General features: G+C 39.0%; 1 protein-coding gene across 22 annotated transcripts in view; it reads left to right on the top strand.

Annotated features, from left to right (window-relative positions):
* Positions 1-9529, top strand: part of ESRRG (estrogen related receptor gamma) — a 405281-nt gene that overhangs the window by 30734 nt on the left and 365018 nt on the right. The gene's annotated exons all lie outside the window — the stretch shown is intronic.

Genomic DNA, 9529 nt, shown 5'->3' with positions numbered 1-9529 from the left:
TTGAATTCTACTCAGGGCTGTCTATTTTGTGTTTTACTATCTCGTCTGTGTCTTTTTAAGTTACTTTGCCGGGACTGCAGTCTGGTTAAACCTGTATTTAAGCACTATTTATATTCTGAGCACATTTCTGGTAAAATAAGTGTTTGAGATTTTTTTTTTTAAAGCTTTAAACAGTATAGTTTTATTAGCAGTGAGCACCAGAGAAGGCACGATATGGATGAATGTCAGACGTAGACCACATAACCTAAGTCTTCTGTGCACTAAGTCTGATCTGAACATGCCCACTTTTGCGAACGCAACTAATAAAAGCCTTGAGCTCCCTTTCAATAAATTTTTCATACACAATGATACTTCTGTTTATCAGATTAATTTCTCCCAGGTTAGCCTGATTGATAGCTGGATTGTGGTTTCTTAAGAGCTTTCTCCATGAAACCCCACCGAAGAGCTGCATTCCATTTAACCAGTGAATGTAAAAACTGGTAACCATGGATTCAGCCACCACTAACTGTCGAGAGCAATGACTTGTTGTAAACAATACAAATGAGCCAGGATAGCAGAAGCAACCAGACATGAAATGATTTTAATAGAAATTACGGTAAAGGTCATGTGATACTGTATCGGCATGAATGCAGCGTTAAAGGGAAAGTATTTCAGTTTTCCAGGTTTGATTTAAATTGCACATCTCCGCTGGCTTCACATTTGCGTAAGACCCCCAGAAAGGAAAATTAAGCAGTTCTTTGGAAATGCCTCTGCTTAATTGCGTGTTGTGGCTTAGGCCCGGATCCTGAAAATGTAGGAATAACACTAATCAGTGGGATTATTCGCGCACTTAAAATTAAGTATTTGTAAAAGGGTTTGTAGGATCAAGGCCTTTCTAGGTAAGTTAGTACGGAAAAAAAATTATATTCTAAGGAAATAATAACCTGTCACTAAAGATAAATCATGGAAATGCAAGCTTTGCTACTGTTGTGTGCTTGCTTTGGAGATTTTTGTTTGCTTGTTTCGATAACATGAAAACAAGTTATATTTATCCCTTTGTTTTCAAATGTTATGACTTCCATTTCTCATCCACCATTCCTCAGATCCTCTCCCTAATTTATAGTGTCTCTTTTGGAGAACTGGTAAACCATAGTGTCAGCTATTATAATACAGCGTGATGATAGGCACATGCAGATCGCATGAGTGGTCGTGTGTCCTATCTCAGGAATTTCCATCCCTCCAAAATCTTTGCTGACTCCCAGCTGTCACATGGCTGTCACTCACAAATTCTAACCATAACCAAATCCTCCTCCCTGGGCATGCGCTCACCAAACCTCTCTCTATGTAGACGTAGACGCAGGCAAAAATGTCCCTGCTTAAGCACTTTCTCTGCGTAAATGGGTCTCTCCCCCAAGGCTGCTGCATTCCACTAATGCTTCTCCCTTCATTTGTTCCTGGGTGCTACTTCCCTGCTGTGCCCGGGCTGTTGTGCTCTGCAAGGAGGAACCTGGAATAGGAAGAGTAGGCAGTAAGAAATGCAGACAAAAATAACTTTGCATGTTATTTAATATAACAATTCAAACTGGGGTGAATCCAAATTCACAACCTCCATGGCCACCTAAACATCTCCAAAAAAAATTAACCCTTACTGTTCTGTACACAGCACTGTCACCTTGAAGTGTACTGCCTTACTGTTTTGTGTATTTACTTGTCATAACATTTATATTATTTGGGAAACTTAGGTTATAAGAGTCCTAGAGTGCACCTTTGCTTATTTCTCTGTTTCTAGGTTGTTTCTGTGTTTCGTAAGTGTCACATACATCTATGTTGTTTTATCAGTAATCATGATTTATATATTTTTCAACCAGAAGTGTTTCAAACAATTCCTCATCAATCTGTTACAGCTGACCAGTGTCTGTCGAGCACAGGTTGCAACTAAAATGCTTATGTAGATACAGGACAAATCCTGCTTTCCCTATTCTTCTGAGCTGCTTTGACAGACCGAGGGGGCGATTGCTTGTGTGAGTCGGGAAGGTAATATTTAGCTTATACATAGATTAAACAGCAGGCAAAAATAGACTGACTTCTGCTGAAAATAAATAATTTTGAGAAGTTAAAGGAAAGCACTTGAATAGGAATATTTGAAGAAGAAAATATGCCAAATTGCAAAATATTTTCTGTTGCTTGTCTGTGTCAGTGTTGAGAGTGCTTTGGAGTACTCTGTAAATCAGACTTATAAATATATTAACACTTTACCAAGACGGAAGAGGTGGCTGGACAGAAAAGATACAACCTTGACTTTGCGTATGTATCCTGGGACGAATCCAGAACTGAAAGCAAAATGCAGGTGAAAGCACAGTGAGACTCGAGACCAATATGCAAATAAATTAGGGAAACCTCACTGGTCTCCTTATTATGAGCTCATTATGAAAGATTAGTAATTCCTACACCCCTTGAAAGCCAGGTTGGGGACATTTGAATCATTGTGCCTGGCAGAAGAAACCGGGTGTCAATCTGGAGAGATAATGCAGTGTTCAGGAAGGAAGGAGCACACCCTGCTCCCATAGACAATTTGCTCAAACTATCTTCAGCATCTTTACGGTCTGTGACATACGTGCTTGTCTACTTTCCTGTATTTTGCATCAAATACTGATTTTGTAATGCAAAAGTTGCAGGGATTAGTGGGTGAGCTGCTGGAACCCTGCCCATCTGCAGATAGGAAGTTTTATAGAGTTCAGGTGCTCGTTGGTGGGTGGGTGGGCAGCTGCTGGAGATTTAGGCCAGAATTCTCATTTGGAGCAGAGCTCTTAGAATCCCAACAATAGAGATCTCAGTGTTTTGCCTAGAGAGGAATCTTTGTGTGTGCATTCAGGCAAATGTTGCAGTACATGCTTGGGGAACAGCAGAAATATTTACCATTAAAATAATTATTAATAATTAATGATATCTCCCTCATAAACACAGTAATATAGAATAATAATCAAAAGTTGCACTTTATGATTGTAATTCTAATCTACTACTTTTATGCAAGGACCACTTTTGTCAGTTAGATTATTTTATGTATTGGCAGTCCTGTCAATTAAATTCAAGTGGTGTAAGTACAGGCATTTTTTTTATTTTTTTTTTTAAAAAAAAAGGCAGTTTTGATATGGAGGTATCAGGTATAGGGAATATAGGGTGAACTGGTACCCATGTCAACTCACACTTCATGGTTCAGAGCCAACAGCACTGCAGGTAAGTGAGAAATAAATTGGTAGCTTTTTGTTGGGTGGGCTCCCGGCTATCAGGAACTGGACTGAAACTACTTAATTTCATGGAGCATGGCAAACTAGTTGGTCACTGAGTGACAGAATATTGTTCTTTGAATTATTAACTCTATCTAAGCAATTACAGTGTTTTATAAATTCTTCTCCTTTCTAGTTTTACCTCTTAGCTGGTATGGGTAAGTGAAGTTTTTTTCGAGGACTCTTCTAGTCATTTTGTCTTTTGAATATTTGCAAATGTACTTCTTCCTGTGGGCTATTGAAGACCCATGATTTATGGATTATAATATTCTCCAGGTCAGCAAAACTGTCGTGGGTTCTAAAGACAGGACTGTGATCTGTATCAGCTGCATTAACTTTCCATTAACTTTCTATGACTAGAACGTGTCTTTGATTATTCTGCATTTTTCCTTTGTACCGAATAAGGTCGTTCTCTGTGTATTTTAGTTTTAACAGAACCAGACAGTCACTGACCATCAGCTTTTGCATGCATAGAATCTCTCCTTCTTGGCAAGGCTTTAAGGATTAGATGCCTTAAGTGGGACTTAAGTGGGATTTAGGCATTGAAAGCCCAAACTGAGATCCTCAATATCCCTACTGAACTGCCGCCTAACCTGTGTGAGTGCCTACGTTTTCAATATCCAGCTTTCCCAGGTGGCCAAAGAGCTGCTTTGGATGTTCTCAAGCACTTCCATCCTGACAAGGTTGAGCCTCTTTGCTCCCATCTTTCCCCCCACATCCCAACAGACTTCTGAAGGCACGAGCTCCTCTTGAAAACTGGTTTTCTGTGTGTGATGTAGCTCGCTTTCTCCACTTGTGTCCTTGACAGAAAGGACCCTCCAGTAGGTTTCTTTCAGGAGCAGCCTGGAAACTTTGAAAAAGATATCAAAACTAAGAACTTTGAGTGTCACTGCTTAAACATATAGGTCCTAGAGAAGTGGGACTTAAGATGTGTGTGGCCTTCATCATCTCCTTCTGGCAACATTGGACAGTTCTCTGCTTGGCAATGGCCACTTGTGAGTTTGCTGGCACTGTCAAGACATGGGGATAACTAACAGCTGAGGGTTCCATTGCAAGGGCAGAACGCCTGCAAGTTGGGTACTCAGATGCCAAATTATTATTGGTCCTAGAGTTTTTCTTGGAGAACTCAGGCCCTGGTGTTTTGTAGCAGCAGTTTTGGGGGGAAGTACTTTGGGGGGCGAAGAATGCTTTTGTGAGAACTCCCTTAAAGTTTCACTTGCCTCTGTGATATATGGTGGATTTTTTTTTTTTTTTTGAAAGCCAGACTTATTGGGGTGTTCCATGTGTGCACCCAGAAATAATAATCACATTTTTAGGGCTTCAGTCTGAAGAATTTCTGGAGCTGTGGTTGGATTGATAGCTGTCTCGCTCTGTGAAGGCCAAAGCAAATAATGTCTTGTTAGTAGCTGAGTAAGTGGTCCTGTGCCATCACTTATTTCTCAGCTGTACTCGTGACATTTCGTGTGTTCTCAGCCATGTCTGTTGTTTGTTTAAATCCTGCTCAGTTCCTTGATTTATCAGCTTTCTGTAGACTTTTGTTCGAGTGGTCCCAAATGCTATCCTATTTCAAATAGATGAATCCTTATCAGCAAATAGCCTTTCATCAATAACTTTAACTCTTTCACATAACTCTGCGTACGTTCACTTTGACCTTCTATTTTCTTTTTAAATATTGGATTTTTTAAATACTGCCTCTAGAAAAGATTCTAATATTTTAGGGAATCTGTCAGAATTTCTCCTGAATCACTCCCTCTTTTTATGCAAAAATTGTAGAGGCTTTTTTTCCCACATTAATAGATAAGAGAATTTAAGATCTGTTTATTTATTTATTTCTTCTCCTGAAAGAGAACTTTTTCTCAGGGAATTCCCAGTTTTCTAATTTGTCAAACATAGCAAGACTGCATGCAACCTTAATATAATTTATTGCTGCTTTTTATTTATGTGATTTATGTACATCTCTACAATCCTGAAAACAATACAGAACATAAACCATATTTGTATAAAGGTATAGCCTAGAAACTGTAAAAGCAAAAAAATATATATGCTCTTTCAAAATTTACAAACTGCACTCATAAAAAGTCTATATATCTTGAATAAAATTAACATGTTGTAACAAGTGCTATATGTGTTCCTTACAAAACCTAGCTGTGTTTATACTGAGGTAGCTAAAATTGGTAGGGCTGTCTATGATAATGACATCTTAATAGCTAATAATATTATTCATGTATTTTTGAAACTGATGCAGGGAGATAGGGGAGCGTTAGTTATAAATTAACCTGTAACTTTCAATCCACTAACTTTGTGTTTTCAGAATAGCGTGCCTGAATTATTATACATTTATTTTGGTATTTTAATTCATACAAACATTGGCTCCTGAGCACATTTTTCATCATTTCATTTGTATTTTTGAATTATGTGTCACACAATCTCTTTGTGGCATTTCAAGGACTAACAGTTTTATAAAATTTGTTAGGGGCAGTCTTGTGAGTATTCCCATCTTGCTGTTTTACCTCTTTTATTGCAGAAGATCTGCTCCTGGACATCCATGAAGACACTAACATGTTACACAGTGATAAAACCAGGCACAAAATAGCACAATTAGGTGACTTAAAGAAACCCATTGCTGGCCAGTTGCAGGAAGGAGCTGGTGTTGCGAGTGTTAAATCATCATACATAATGAACGTTTGACCATTGTATGGAACAAATTTTAGATATAGGAAGTTCAGCAAATATTTATTGTGCCTTGGTTGTTGCCAGATCAGTTGCGTGCTTGCTAAATCCTATATACAGCGCTTCCGTTTGCTGGGTTACTCATTGAGCTTTTAATAGTCAACTTAATTTTAGTGAAGGTTCAGTTTAGTAACTCTCACAATTAGTGGAAAATATTGCCAGTATTCATCTGTTAAAGTATATTACATATGATATGCACATGCATGGTACATGTGGCGGTAAAAGATAACAGATCGATCCTGATGGATCTCATCACGGCTAGCTTTTAAGGATAAATTACAGAACCTTTTAATTATTGGGGGTAACCTTGCAGAAAATTGAATCTGGAGTTTGCACGTAGGAGGAAGTTTGGTCTCCCTTGCTCACCATCGCTTCCCAATACTGACAGTGGCTCTGTGTGCTGGGATCCCTGGTTACCTGCCAGCCCGCGGGCTTGCGCTGGTGACATGTTGCTGCTGAGCTGGGCTTAGAGCCATCGTAAAAACAGAGGTCCTATTTTCAGGGCAAGCTTCTGAGCCTCATTCCGTGTATTCACTTTGTCTCTCTAAAAGCAGCTGAGGTACAGGAGGTAAGTCTGCTGCTTGACTCTTTTAAGGCATTTTTAAGGGTTGGTTTATGGGCACGAGTAAAGGACAACAGGTGAGATTTTTTTTTTCCCCTCATATAAAATGGAGATATGACTTCAGCCAGCCAGATAGCATCCTGTGAAATGAGATTTTTGGTGCATTAACCACAACTAAGGGTTAACTTGGAAATAAAAACAAAGGTACAGCAACCAAATGCAGCAAGAGGGTGGTGTGTTGTTTGTTTGGTTTTCTCCTGAGTGAATAGGTTAAAATGCATGCTTCTGGCTGATGTTCCTGGAAAATGAAGGCTCATATGTTCCCACAGGTGGGACACTACAGGACAGTTAGAACAGTGTCTTGCCCCTGTCAGCACTGTTCATGTCTGAACTAGGATTTCTCAGATCCATAAATACCCAACTGCATGTGTCTCTGACAATATAAGTAGAAATTGTAGAAGAGGGGAGGCACCAATGGCATATACTGTCTTAATCGTAATTGCGTCCCTTGCTCAGAAGTAAGTGCTGGTTGCTTCTGTGTGAAGTTGAGGAATGCATGTGCTGATCTAGTCCATTGGGCTACAAGTCTCTGTTTTGAAATTGTCTTGTGTGTGCAGGGCCCTACCCTGGTTAGAAATACACTTAGAAAGTAAAAGTAATAATTTTTTTTTTGCCATAGAAACCTAATGTAGAAAAGGTGAGACTGACGATAGACTCCTGTTGAGTTAGGTGAAGAGCAGGCGGTAGAGAACTCTGATTTATAGGAGGATGTAGGTAAGTGAGGATCTTTGCATATGAAATAATTCTCCAGCTGTATGGAAAAGCACACAGGATAAAGTCCGGGCCTCACTGAGATCAGTAGAAATCAGTCTCGATATTGTTGTAGATTCTGTGTACTCCTGTGGTGCTCTTCTCGCTGGTGACAGAAACCCCAGTACAGACTTCAGCAGAATCCTCACTATCTCGTTGGGTATGATCTTTATAGAAAGGTATCACTGCTAGTAATATTACATAATTAAAAAATATTGCCAAAGGCAGGGGGTCTAAAGCTTTCTATTTTAGATTATGATGCTGTTATTTTGAGTGAGATCAGCATAGAAATTGAATTGTCTGTGGGACTTTTTGCAAAGCAGGGCAAGAATGTTTTTATCCCCAGTTTTTCCAGTTTTAGGAATCTAAGGATCAAGATTTTCTATGCTAATCATAAGAGACCTCGAAAAAGGAAAAATAGCAATACCTACCTTGTAGGAGTATTTGTTTGTAAAGTATGTAACTCCTTGACTTCTTGTTTGTAAAGTATATAACTCCTTGACAGAAAGGAGCTATGAGAAATTCCAGACAGTTATTCCTTGGTGACGGAAGTCTGTATTTAGGCTTCTGGTAGTCTCCTTTATTTATAACAAAACCTTTGAATATAATTTCCAAGACGTTCAGCTATCAGAAACAACGTGATAATGAGGACAGAGGATAGGTCACGAGTCTGCAAATATGTGTGAGGAGATGATGAGCTTAACCTACCAGGTGAAAGAAACGTTAGTATAGCAGCTGCATGAACACTTCAAAGCATGCACCTAGTTTGCTGCACTAACTTAATTATCCCTGCTATAGATATGTTTGACAAACATATCTATAGCCCAGATACAGTTACTTCTCAGTGGGAAATAGCAGAAGCCTTCTGTTTGGTTGCCAGTTGACCGAATCCTTCCTTCTACTTCCTTGCATTACTTTTGTCAAGGACTTTCCATGCCTCTTTGCTCATTTGATGAACAGACATTTACCGCTTTATCTTTAATGGTGGAAAATATTGTAAGATGGGGAATGATGCAGCCTGATGGGATGGGTGTAAAATGATTTTTTTTAAGCAAATGTGATGAAGATTTAATCCTACTTGAATCAAATATTGCCTGAGCCAACCAAAAATAAGCTTTTGTTACTCATGCTGAATCAACCATATTCTGGTGTCAGCACTGTTTCTCAGCAAGCATCTTGCATCCTCCATGTAATACTACAGGGTGTTTTTGAGCATCCCGGCGTTGTTGACTTTCTCCACAAACAGTGTGATCTGAAATGTAAAGAGGCACTTCCCATCGCACAGAAATGCAAGCCGGTGCCCTGTTCTTTGACACTAAAATGTGGCCTGCTGTTGGCAAGCTGTGGGCTTTAATAGGCAAAGACCGTGGGGAACTTTTCAGCTTTTTAGTCTTTCTGCTGCTGTAAAGTCTGTTACATGGGCAGGGTACAGTTTTTAAAAGTGGTCATTTTTAATTCCCGTCCCTGGAGTCTGGCTGACAGATTTGGAGTGCAGAGGAGGGGAGTGGGCTGAAAAGACAAGCTGAAAACACAGGATGTATACATATGTCAAAATGAAGCAAAACAAAAAATAAAAGTATTTAGGTGGACACAAAGGGGATCTGTTTTATGGCCTCTCTTAACGCCTGTTTTAGAAGGCCTGTCGTGAAAATAGTTAGCTTAAAAGATGCTATATATGTCTCCTCTGAACTGAGTTTACTCGAAATCACTCATTAGCCAGCAGTTCTAACTGGAGAGGATGAAGATAAAATTTTGGTAGATTTTTTCCTTTTTTTCTGAACAATACTATTTTCATTGCAAACCTTACAGAAAAAAAAAAAAAAGCTTTGACGTGCATTCTTTTTCATGCACAGTTTATATTAGATACCTCCCTTGTTCAGAAACCCATAGGCATTGATGAATGCTAAATATAATTTGTTCATCAAAGACTTCAAAATCAGAAATCTGCTTTTTGCTCTCCATACCGATTTTGACAGGCCATGCCGAAAGTAGCACTGTGAGCTTTCCAAATTTTTATTTGTTCTGTGTTGGCCATTCAAATTTTATTATGAAATCCTACTTCTGTGATAATTTCTGCAAGCTTGTTTCTTTTGGAGGAAAGTATTGACTTTTCCCTATTTCTAGCAAACTCTTCATGGTTTTCCCTTTGTTGCCTCTACCATAA

The sequence above is a fragment of the Columba livia genome, chromosome 3 (assembly GCF_036013475.1).
Source record: "Columba livia isolate bColLiv1 breed racing homer chromosome 3, bColLiv1.pat.W.v2, whole genome shotgun sequence".
NCBI lineage: Eukaryota > Metazoa > Chordata > Aves > Columbiformes > Columbidae > Columba > Columba livia.
Note: the sequence above shows the minus strand (reverse complement) of the source record. Positions and strands in the feature narration are given on the sequence as shown.